Genomic DNA, 12,478 nt, shown 5'->3' with positions numbered 1-12,478 from the left:
GAATTTTTAATGGCCTTTTGAAGACCCAATTACAGTGTCATCTGAGAGACAGCATCTTGGGAAGGTGAACTGCAGCCCCATGGGATCTTTACGCTCTCCAAGAACCACCACTCCATGGTGCTGCTTCACCCACAGCCAGAAAGAACACTCAGATTTAGGAACTAAGGGGCAAAAGCGAAGAGAAATAGTTCACATTTACACCTAATTACTCACTTGCAAATTTTCTTTCATCCCTTGAGGTGATTTACAGACAATATCCAAATAAGGAATATAATCACACCTCCATCTGGTAGAAGCAGAGGAGGAATGGACTGGAAATCACCCACTAGACCTGGCACTGGATGCAGGAAGTAAACAGGCCTTGGTCCTACCCATCTGTAGAGATGGGAGAGGAGTTCAGGTTGTATGAGTGAAAGCGGCACCATGTTAGACAGGGGCTTTTTAATTTTTTCAAGCTTAAGTATGCAAAAAGGGAAATATGTTCATTATCGGAAACAAAAAGTATTAACTATAATGGACATTTATTTTTGGTCATCTGATACCCCAAATTCTTATTACATTGGCTCTTTTTGGTTTATAATACCATGACCACTGGAACGCATCATTACAGAACCAGTCTTAGGGGAAAAAACTGGTTGTTAAACTAGTCTAAGAGTCTCTGAGCTTTGCTTACCTCCATTATGAGTAATGCAGGTGATTAATGGTCAGAGTCCTAGCAACAATCACAAAAAGAAAGGCCAGACTCATAAAACAAGCTACTTGTAATCAAAAGCTAGATTTACTTAGTGCTATTTAGGTTTCATAAATATTGAAGTTCTTTACAAGTCAAATGCTTTAGCTGACAACCTTCTTCTCACTCTGAAACAATAATTTTAATAACACAGTATCTCATAAATTGAACTTTCTCAGAAACGCAACCATTATGTTTTGCCTAACAGAGTGCATTAAATTAATGAGTGCTAGATGTTTTTCATGAATACAAATGTAAGACACGGCCCCTTACACTCAGGCAGCATGTAATCTAGAAAAGGAGAAAAAAAAGTACATTATAAAAATGTTATAATAATGTTTCAAACAAGGACCTATAATATAGGCATTCAATTGAAGGACAATCCAAAAAGCTTTAACAGAGGTGGCATTTGTATTGTTTTTGAAGTAAGACACTAGACACTTTGTTTTGGAGATTCAAACCTCTAATACCATACTTAGACATAACTTGAAATGGTCAGATTACCGACTGGTTCCCCCAACCACAAGGGTAAACTCCTTAAAGGCAAGAACTAGGTATCTCTAGAACCCACCATATTGTTCACACTCAACGAGTATTTTTTAAACTGAACAACAAAAGAGCATTAGAAAGACTGAATCCTATATAAGAAGTCATATGTACTTCTAAAACACAAGGCATATATAAGAAGAAAGCTAAGAAAGGTAGGTATGCTCCTTTATTATTCATTCAACATGGTCTAGTCATCCACTATCCACCGGGCACAGTGAAGGGTTTCTGGACATCAACACTCATTTACTTGTATTTCTTTACTTTGTATAGCTCTAAACTTGAGGATCAAGTAAACGTATCATCTGATCAGGTGATAAAGGGCCTATGGAAACCTAAATTTGAAATTACTGAATCAAATTTAGGAGAAATATTATATGTTCAATTCTATTATATACATGAAGTTGAGAACCAAACAGAACAACTAATTTGTCCAAGAAACTATGGTTATTTAAGTAGAAGAGCTGGGATTAGAATATAGATTTCTTTGTTTCTAAAACAGTATTTTTCAGTGTGTTAAAAGGGCTAAAAGTAAAAGGCTTTTTAAAATATTACTTCATAATCCAGGTGTACGATAGTTGCCAAAGCAAACAAAGGAAAAAATAAGTCCGTGCTAACTTGCAGTAACTTAATAGGAGTTGAGATGAGATGCTTAGGTGTTGCAAGTAGTGTTCAAAGTACATTTCAAGGCCTACCAGTGGACCACAAGGATTCTTCCGCCCTACTGAAGCTGATCAGGAAATAAACACCTGTCCTTTCTTCAGGTCTTATGAACTGGCAAGATTCCAGAGACATCAATTTACATATGACCAGTATTACCCTCTTACACCAGGGTCAGCCACTTATGGCCTGTCGGGGCTTCCAGCCTAGTTTTATACAGCCCTCCAGCTAAGAATGGTTGTTACATTTTGAAAGGGTTAACAAAAAACAAAACAACAACAATGAATACGCAAGAGACCATACGTGGATAGCAAAGCCTAAAATGTTTGCTATTTGGCTCTTTATAGTAAAAATTGGCCAATCCTTGTCCTAAATTAGTAAAAATTCCTAAAACTTTGTATTCACAAACTCAATTCAGTATGGTACTTGAGTGTACTAAGTACTCACTATGTTGTCTGTTTCACACAAAACTGAACAACGCTGCAAATCTTCCACTGAACATGCATGTATACTAGGTTGGATTTCTGCAATTTTCAGAAAGAATATGTTACCAGTACATCATAGGTGATGGCTTGTATGGGTTATTATTTTCAATTGCTGCTCTTCTCACATTAATTTAGAAACAATTATGGTTACTTTTTCATTGTATTGGATGAACATTTTTGTAGAGTAACTATGTCGTTTCCAATCTATTATTTTATTACTCTCCAGTTTTTGACTATCTCCTAGTTTTAGGATAGTGGTTCACAGGATCTCTTGCCTTACTCAAGTTGACCATGTTCAAAAACGTTTAAGCAAAATTAGTTTAAAGAAAGAGACAGAGAGATAAAAAGGAGGTTTCTAGGTAGATGACAAACAGGATGGTGATCTGGAAAAACTGATAATCATTCCTAGCTTCTTCCAGGTCATATCTACTGGGTTTCATTTCATTACCTCGCCTGGGATACTGTGAATTTATGAAGCAGTCATATTCATTTTTATTGGCATATGTGTAATTTGAAAGAAAGAAAAACCTGTGAAACATAAAAATTAAGGAACAAATTTTGTACATAACCATAAACAGTTACTTGAAGAAAAATTCACCTGATACTGATACACTGAGATAGGATTAAATCAAGATGCACCTCTACAACAATACAATGAACAAATTATTTTTGCATTATCCACAATCTGCAACTATTTGCACCATTACTTCTAGAGAGGTGACTTTAGAGTATATATTACATTTTTCATGACGTAAAGATAATACTATTTCCTACACATCCAGAAAAGGTGCATTATTATTTCCACAAAACCCAACCCATCCCCTTTCTGGCTCTGCATTATTTTCAGTAACAAACACCCATTCTGTTCCATGTGAGTCTGCTGCCATCTAGTGGATGACCTAAGGAAAAAAACGCTTCATAGCAAAGGGTATTTTTTTCTGCTGTACATCTGTAGGCAACAGTTGGCATCAGGGGCTGTGTAATGTCCCCTCCTGTCAGAGTGCCCTGGGGACCAGGGAGGATGCTGTCTGACCACTGAGAGTGGCTGGGTTGCCTGGGCCAGCCCTAACAGGCATGTGTGCCTTCAAAGTAATGTCTCCAAACAACAGAGAACAGAATACAACTACCTGCTCTTTTAGCACAAAATATCTCTGTTGCTCAACCCAAAATAATTCACAGTTGAAACTGTCAATCGTAGAAAAAAAATAATGGTTATTAAAACCCTTGGACACGTGGTTTTGAGATTCTGACTCGGTCTCACCCACATCACACTGAGGAAGAAGAAGTAGAGTGTAACACCGACCAGCAAGCAGCCTGGGAGCCAGACAGTCTGATTTGGAAACCTGACCTCACTCCTTGCTGGCTATTGACCTTGGGCAACTGACCTCATCTTTCCAAGCTATAACTGCCTCACCAGTCAAGCAGAGGGAGAATCACCTCTTCCTCAGTTATGATGAACTTCAACTGAGGACAATGTATGTAAGCACCTTGTACTGGAAACAGAAAGAGTTCAATAAATGAGAGCAAACAGGATGAGATGGCTTAATGTTTTTCTCCTGAAAGTCAGAAATGAACAGTAAGAATACTCTTATTAATATATATTAATGTGAACCATGCTGTAGGAGGGTGTTGAAACTTAATAAACTCTGATATAGTTATGAGAATTGTAGAGATAATAATAAATATCAATTGACACAAGACAGTTACAACCCCTAATTAGGAGCGAAGTCAGCTACCACCTAACAGTGACACGTATACACACAAGTAAGAAACTGAACTAGAAAAAAAAACCAACTAAGTATTAATAAAAACAAATCCTGTTTTAGACAACTCTTTCCTCATCGATATATCAAACACTCTACCTATTTTAAAGGGTGGTTTGAAATATAGAAGATGATATATATAAAAACATTTTCAAAATGGCATAGATTTCTGTAAGAACACGAGATGCTATTACTGGTAAGTTTACTATAATCAGAGTTAGAATCATTAGGTTAGGCTCATTACACAGTACAAGGTGCATAGGATAATGTATCATGAGAAAATATATCAGCTAGTTGAAAATAAGTTTCAACACAAAAAGGTTCTGAGAAAAAAATCAAGTGAACTAGGTCCAAGAAAAGTATATTATAATTCTAAAAAGCACATGGTAAGTAGAAAAACTCCTTAGAGAATCTGACACAAAGCAACTAAAATAATTATGGGCTTTTTTCCAATAGGCTCTCTATCTCATGCTCTGTCTTGTGACCTGAATAGGGAGCTTATCTTCTCTGTGGGTAAAAGAACTGATGTGAACGGTGGGGAGGAAACTGAAGCATCTTCTAAAGGATGAGTCTTGAGCTGAGAAGCTCAAGGTGAAGCCTGCGCCTCAGGGCCAAGCCTGCTGGTTTACTGTGCCCTCCCTTCCTGGCACTCCAACACTTGCAGGCAAGTCCTGCTTCCATGAAGTAATCTCCCATTTAGAACACATTTAATTTTAAATTTCTCATTGGCTTTCTTTCCAAATATTTAGAGGGAGAAGGGCACACACAGGCTAACAAAGTAGAAATTTAGGACATTTTAAAGCTACTGTAGACTAATAAAAAGTTAAATCTAAAGTCATGATTCTTAAAAATGAACAAAGTGCAAAAATAAGCCATTTGAAAACTGTATGTAAACAGTACTTCGGATTTCTAAGATGGCCAGAACACTGCAAGCTCTGTCTTAGCAAAGATGTTCAGTCCTAACATTTATCATGTGGCCCTGCTCAGCTGACCTGCTCAGAGAGAGTCTAGAATAGGGAGTAACAGAGGCCAAGAGGAGGATGTGGCCCCTTGAGTAGGTGATCTGTGTACTCAGCTAACACATGGGGATTTGCCAGCGGGGCAGCCTTACTCCTTGCGGTTCTCCAGCTTTCCTGAGCCCTCCTTGGCCCTCCTCATCTCCTGGATGAACTTCCTTCCTGTCATCCACCGGATGGCCCGACAGTCCTCCTTCTGCTCCAAAAGCAGCCTGAGTATTAGCCATGTGAGGAAGTTCACCTCCAGCTCATATGGCAGTGATCCCTCAACTGTTTATCTCAGTTTGAATTTCTAATCAGTTTTATTTGCAAGACCCTGCTGCTCACATGTTTTTGCTAAAACACTGCCAATGGATTTCTGCTTCCTATAGGAACATGATACAAGTTTTTTCCTGAATCTTCCCTCTTCTTCCCTCCTCAAGCCATACAGAACAGAGAGGCAGGAAAAAAGAAAACCCACGTAAGTTACATTTTCAGAGAAATTAAGACCACAAAAGAATTCTCAAAAAAATGTACATGTGGCCAGGAGCAACAGAAAAGAGCAGATCGTGAGTGGGAAGCCATGGGGATGGGATAGGAAACAGGGGTGTTGCAGAGGAGAATAGGGGAGGCAGAGTGCCAAAATGTCACCAGCAAGTGTGCGCCACCAGGAGATGATGGTGGCTCCCATGGGGGACCGGGGCAGGGCTGACAGGAAGCAGGCACTCTGCTAAGCGAGGTGGAGAGCGGAGGCTTGGACCATGCTCGGGGCCCCAGGCTGGTCATCTCTGAAAGTGTCACCTTTCCCTAAGAGGAAGGGGATGCCTTAGAAAGAAGTGGCTATACACTGGGGAACCAATGGAATGACGGGGGTACGTCTGGACTGGAGGGGGAACTCTCCTACGCCAGGCTAGGTTCTGAGAGGCAGAGGGGGAAAGAAACAGTGCCTCAGGGCAGTGCAGAGAGGAAGGAGCCCGAGAGCACAGCCTGGGCACCCTCTCCTTTCACAGCTGTCTCCTGCCAGGAAAAGCAAGCTCATTCCACTGAACAACAACCAAGAGAACAGACAGAGCAGCCATGCAAAAGATTATACAAAACTGTGGAAAAGAACAGCAAAACTTGCTACAAAGAAAACGCAGCAGGAAAGAATGTTGCCACAGAAGTGGATAAGGTGAAAATTATAACCCAAAATAGCACCACATTTTTTTTTTTAAACTCAGTGAGGCAATTGCAATTTTAAAGGAAAATCACAAAACAGCTCATAGACAAGATGGCCAGATAATAGGCAGCAGCGAAGCAGAAACTAGAGGAACTCAGGGAAGAAAAGAGAAAGACAAATTCAGAAATGAAGACTAAATGACAGGAAAGATTAGACACACAGAAAGCATGAGCCCCGTTAACAGCTGTTGCCATTTTGGGTTGCTCAGGCCACAGCCCTTGAATTGCTGATGGCTTTAGCTCCTAGCTCACTGTCACTGTCAAATCCTCTCTCAACTCCTAGGGATTTCAATACCCATGCTGATAACCCTGCCACCACCCTGGCCTCATTTCTTTGCACGCTTTTCTCCAAATGATCTTGTCCTCCACCCTCCCGTAATCACACACTCCAAGATCTTACCAAATGCCTTCTCATTACCAGCAACCGTAAGTCCTCCATAACCTTAGTTTCATACACACCATTGATAAATCACCACCTCCTGTATGTCTAGCTCTCTCCCACTGGCACCCTGACCCCAATGAGCCTCTGACCCCCCCCAGGACCTAGCATCCTTTGGTCCTGCCACTTTGCCACTTTCCCTCGCATGACCTCCCCTTCCCCCCATGCCTTCGCTTGCCTCCTGACCCAATTTAAACGCCACAGTCAGCTTAAATGTCATCATTTTCACTCTCTTGCTTGTATCCTCAAGCCCCTCTCTCCACTTACCTTAACCACTTGACAAATCCAAAACTCTAGTTAAGCCCAACACTGTGCTTCCTCTATTATATGACTGTGCCATACGTCATTTAACCAAACCTCTGATAATGGAGATTTTATCCTAAGCTTATAGGTTTAAAAGTTGGGGAACTTAACCATTTATGCTGTCTCTACAAATGAATCCTTCTGAGTTCTATTACACAGAGAGAAAATAAAGTGTAATGCTGGCTAGATGAGAACATTCTCCTATCTATGTATCCACTTTCCATTTATTTACATGCTCAAAAGGCTGGTTCTGACCAGAGAAGAAGCCCGAGTTCTTACGATAGCCTGTAAGGCCCCCCCCAGCCCCTACTCTCCCCTCTCCGTGCTCTGCACACACCGACCCCTCCTCCACTCCTCCAACACCCAGGCAGGCTCCCACCTCAGGGCCCCTGTACCTGCTATCCCCCCACCTAGAACATTCTTTCCCCAGATACTGAAGGGTGCATTCCCTTACTCCCTTTAAATACAAGTACAACTATCATCTCCTCAGTAAGGCCTATCCTGGCTCCCTGTGTATGTATCCCATTTAGAAATGCAGTCCCCTCTCCAGGATACCAGATCCCCACTGTTATGTTTTTGTCAGGTTGCTTCTCATAACACTTAACACCTCCTTCCAATACACTAATTACTTATTTATTTTCTGTCTGTCTTCTCTCACTAAAGGTTAGCTCCATAAAGGTAGGTATTTTGCTTGTTTTATTCACTGAAATATCTCTGCCATCCAGACTGTGCCTAGCACATCACAGATGCTTAATACTCATGGTATGAATGAATGCACATAAATGCACAATGACCTGGTACAATATAAAACAGGATCCAAATGCATAGTGTTATGTGAATCAGACTGTCCTGGGTTCAAGTGCCAGCCTCTCCATAATAGTTATATGAACTTGAGCAAGTGACTTAACCACTTCAAACCTAAATTTTCTCATCTGACAGAGTTGGCTAGAAGATCAAATAACAATGTACAAAAAACAGATTCAAAATACCAAATATGAGGCACAGAGTAAAGAGTTAGCAAAGAGAGCTAAAAGATACTAACTTACATATCTTCCAGAATGAGACTTTTTTTTTTTTCAGAATGAGATTTCTGAGTAAAGCAGGGTGTACAGGCAATACTCTACAACTAAAGTCACTGGATGCATTTGGGCCACCCTGCCCAGCTCTCCTCCCCCACCTCAGCAGAAAGGCAGTGCTCTGAGCACTGCCAAGTAAACAGGCCTTAGCTGGATTTTTAGCTAAAGGCTTCCACATTCCCCAGTAGAAAAATAATAATCCACAGGCTAAGAGGGGATCTTGGTGATGTCTGCAGGCATTCTCTTGGAACGTTAAATGGGATGAAGAACAAACTATTCCAGAGAAGTTGGTGGCCATACTCAATATGAGTAATATGCTACGGCAACAATGGTTTCTTCAAATAATGATCATGATAATGACACTATAACAAGAAAGATGACTCGAAAAGGAAATGTCCCAAGACATACAGAACACCATTTTGTATGACCGTTGGGTTCTTCCAAATCAATTAATATGCAAACCAATTAATAACTGCTTTAAGAAAACACCCAGACTGGAGTAAGTATAAAAGGCAATATACTCTTTAATGAAAAATATTGCTTATTAATTGGTGAAAAACAACAAAAAAGTGTCAAAGAGATGAGGACAAGAATTGTCAAAACCATTCCAGGAAACCAAAACTAAACAGCCCAGCCTGAGTTTTGCTGTCCCGCTCTCACACCAGCATTGAGCCAACTAAACTGTACGTACAGGCAGCATCACAGGGCAGCTGAGCAGCAGTTACACAACTGACCACGAACTTTATTTAATAAGAGAAGCCACTCTGTAATACAATTACTGAGCATACTGAATATATTTATAGTGGAAAAATCTAATAATAGTTAAATTAATTTTTAAATAAGAGTCTGGAAACATATATATGAAAAATTTTATGGTATAATCAGCACCACATTTTATTTATACAGAACTCAGAGGAAGGATTCATTTGGGAGGCAGCATAAACAGTAAGCTCCTCAACTTTTTTTTTTTTTTTTTTTTTTGCGGTACGTGGGCCTCTCACTGTTGTGGCCTCTCCCGTTGCAGAGCACAGGCTCCGGACACGCAGGCTCAGCGGCCATGGCTCACGGGCCCAGCCGCTCCGCGGCATATGGGATCCTCCCAGACCGGGGCACGAACCCGTGTCCCCTGCATCGGCAGGCGGACTCTCAACCCCTGTGCCACCAGGGAAGCCCGCTCCGCAACTTTTAAACATATAATTTTAGGATAAAATGTCCATTAACAGAGGTTTGACTTCTGAGCAGTTTCTCAGAGCTATCTGAAATGCTGCCTCCCAGGCTACAGTCCTCATTTTGCCCCAAATAAAACTTAACTCACAACTAAAAAACAAATGAAAAAAAACAACCAAAAACAAAAAAAACACAGAGGTTTGAGATGTATGGCAAATTCACGTAAGAACAAATTATGCAAGCAACATAGAAGAGAAAAAGCAAGCAGCAAAAAAAAAAAAAAAGTATAGTATTATCTTATTTTCATTAAAAAAGAAAGGTAATTATGTATAAATATTTCTGGAATCATTTAGATTTACTGCTAACTAAAAGAGTACGCAAGTTGACTTTCATGGTGTTTTCCTCAGGTTGCCATTGAGGAGAAGCACTCTGACAGGTAAGTGATTTTGGTAGATAAGTGCTGAAAAAACAACTGGTGTCACACTGTCAGTCTTGACTTATCTTTATGATTATTATCAGTAGTCGCTTCAAATAGAAGCAAATCTTATAATTAATGCATGTTTAATAAAGGTATTTCTATATTATTATCCATTAACTATTCTTCTTAATGTGCTATTTAGTAAATGAAAACATCTTTCGGAATCTTGAGTTTTTCATAAAAGTCAAAAGAAGTTAAAATAAATACCTCTTCTCCCATTCTGTATCACGTGAACAATAATATCTTCCTAAGCACAGTAGTGCACATTACTTTTCAAATACAATTAGTTACAACAAACTGTAGAATCTCGGGATTCAAAAGCAAACTTCACCATTATCTGGGTTTCCCATAACTTTAAATCCTAGTGCATCATGCCAAGGAATGCAGGGCTGTGTTTAGTTTGTGAGGTCTGCCATAACAAAATACCACAGACTAGTAGCTTAAACAACAGAATTCTATTTTCTCACAGTTCTGGATGGAGGCTGGAAGTCTAAGGTCAAGGTGCCAGTGGGGCTGGCTTCTCCTGAGGCTTCTCCTTGGCTTACAGATGGCCTCCTTCCCACTGTGTCCTCATGTGGCCTTTTCTCTGTGCCTGGGCATCCCTGGTGTCTCTCCTCTTCTTATAAGGACACCAGTCATACTAGATTAGGGTCCCACCCTTATGACCTCACTTAACCTTAATTTCCTCTATAAAGGCCTTATCTGCAAATTCAGTCACAGTGGGGGTTGGGATTTCAACATACGAATTTTGGGGGGATGAAATTCAGTCCATAACAAGGACCCTGACAGTGCTTATGTGAGAGGAAGGTTAAAAAACAGTACTAATGAGTAAAAAGATACCTGTTAAGTATGTCTGACCTAAGCTCAAACACCTGTATGAATGAGTAACTTGTACCAGTCCACAGCATCCTTGAAAAGCCCTGCTGGAAGGACCACTCACATTTGCTGCAACTTCTTTCTACTCATCTCTTAACTGCCCTCCTTAATATCATACAGAAGGAAGGGTGACCCTCTTCCACCTGACATCCCTTCAATTATTTGGAGCAGCAATCCCAGCCCCCCTAGAAGTGTTCCTAGTACTTCCAAATGCTGCGTGTATCAATGTGTCATAGTGTGATTTTTGTACCCTTCTCATTCCCCTCTCTCTTTCCATTATTCACATTCAACAACTGCTTCTTTTTCAGGACTGGGCTCACAGAAAGGTAGAAAGGTAACGTGCCTTTCCTTTAAGATTTTTCTTCTTTTTTTTCCCCCATGTCATCCTTGTGCAGGGGCTATGCTAATCGTCTGTGTATTGTTCCATTTTTAGTATATGTGCTGCTGAAGCGAGCACTAAAATTTCTTTACATAACTTGTTTCTTCCTCATTCAGGTGATTTTACATTGCAGTCAGGATTTCTGAGAGCTTCCCATCTTATCAAACCATGTTCCTTCCCTCCAGTGTCACATCTTGGAATCACAACATTCTCTTTTTTGAAATTTTCTATTCTATCCTTTCTGTTCTATCCTTCATCATCCAATAAATCCTTATTAGCACCTGTATGCAAAACTCTTGAGGGATATAATTCTTCATAAAGGTATGATCCCCAGCCACAGAAGAGATTACAGACCCTGGTAGTTAAGGAAAAAAAAAAAATGCTGGCACTTACAAAAAATTATAAAGATGAAATACAAAAGAATTCACAAGCCAGCATCTCATTACCAAATGAGTGAGGGGAGATTGCTGCCATAAGGTCAAAGGAAAGAAAAGAAATAAACATTTATAATGGTTACTACATGCGAGGCACACTTATCCCTACTTGTTGAAAATAGATAAATGTAGTTTAGATACATTGGGTAACCTACTTGAGGTCATTCATTCCAATTTTATTGAGGGCTGACTCATGGCCAGGCACTGTTCTTACAATACAAACAGAGCTGTGAACAAGGTATATTAAGCCCTTTCTCTTCAGGAGCCGCCATTCTAGTAGGGAATGCAGAAAATAAGTAGACAAATGTGGTAGTTTAATTTACTGATCAAAGGCATTACAAAAACAAACTGGTTGGGCTTCCCTGGTGGCGCAGTGGTTGAGAGTCCGCCTGCCGGTGCAGGGGACACAAGTTCGTGCCCCAGTCCGGGAAGATCCCACATGCCGCGGAGCGGCTGGGCCCGTGAGCCATGGCCGCTGAGCCTGCACGTCCGGAGCCTGTGCTCCACAATGGGAGAGGCCACATTAGTGAGAGGCCCGCGTACCGCAAAGCAAACAAACAAACAAACAAACAAAAACCTGGTTAATGAGAAAAAGAATGAGTGGAGGAACAAAAATGATAGGTCAGGGAAAACATCTCTAAGGATGTGACCTCTGGGCTAAGACCTAAAAGCCAAGGAGGAGCTAACTGTGTGAAGATTCGGGAAGATGGCTGAAGCAGAGGAAAAGTAAGCACAAAGGCCCTGAGGTAAGAAGGAGCTCAACTGTTCAAGCAGCAGAGAGGCAGCCAACGTGGCTGAAATCTGAAATCTTGCAGCTGCAAAGGGGAGAGTGGTAGGAGTTGGCAAATGGGGGCAGGATCAGATCTGGAGGGTGCTGTGAGGCACGGTGGGGATTTACATCAGATTGTGAGTGCCACGGGAATCACTGC

The 12,478-nt window shown here is 40.8% G+C and overlaps 1 protein-coding gene across 2 annotated transcripts in view; it reads right to left on the bottom strand.

The window, feature by feature from the left end:
• The window catches only part of STX7 (syntaxin 7), a 46,953-nt gene that overhangs the window by 18,346 nt on the left and 16,129 nt on the right, over positions 1 to 12,478 (bottom strand). The window lies entirely within an intron of this gene.

The sequence above is a fragment of the Mesoplodon mirus genome, assembly GCF_964341445.2.
Source record: "Mesoplodon mirus genome assembly, chromosome: 10".
Taxonomy (NCBI): domain Eukaryota; kingdom Metazoa; phylum Chordata; class Mammalia; order Artiodactyla; family Ziphiidae; genus Mesoplodon; species Mesoplodon mirus.
The sequence above is the reverse complement of the archived record's forward strand: the minus strand, read 5'-3'. Positions and strand labels throughout refer to the sequence as shown.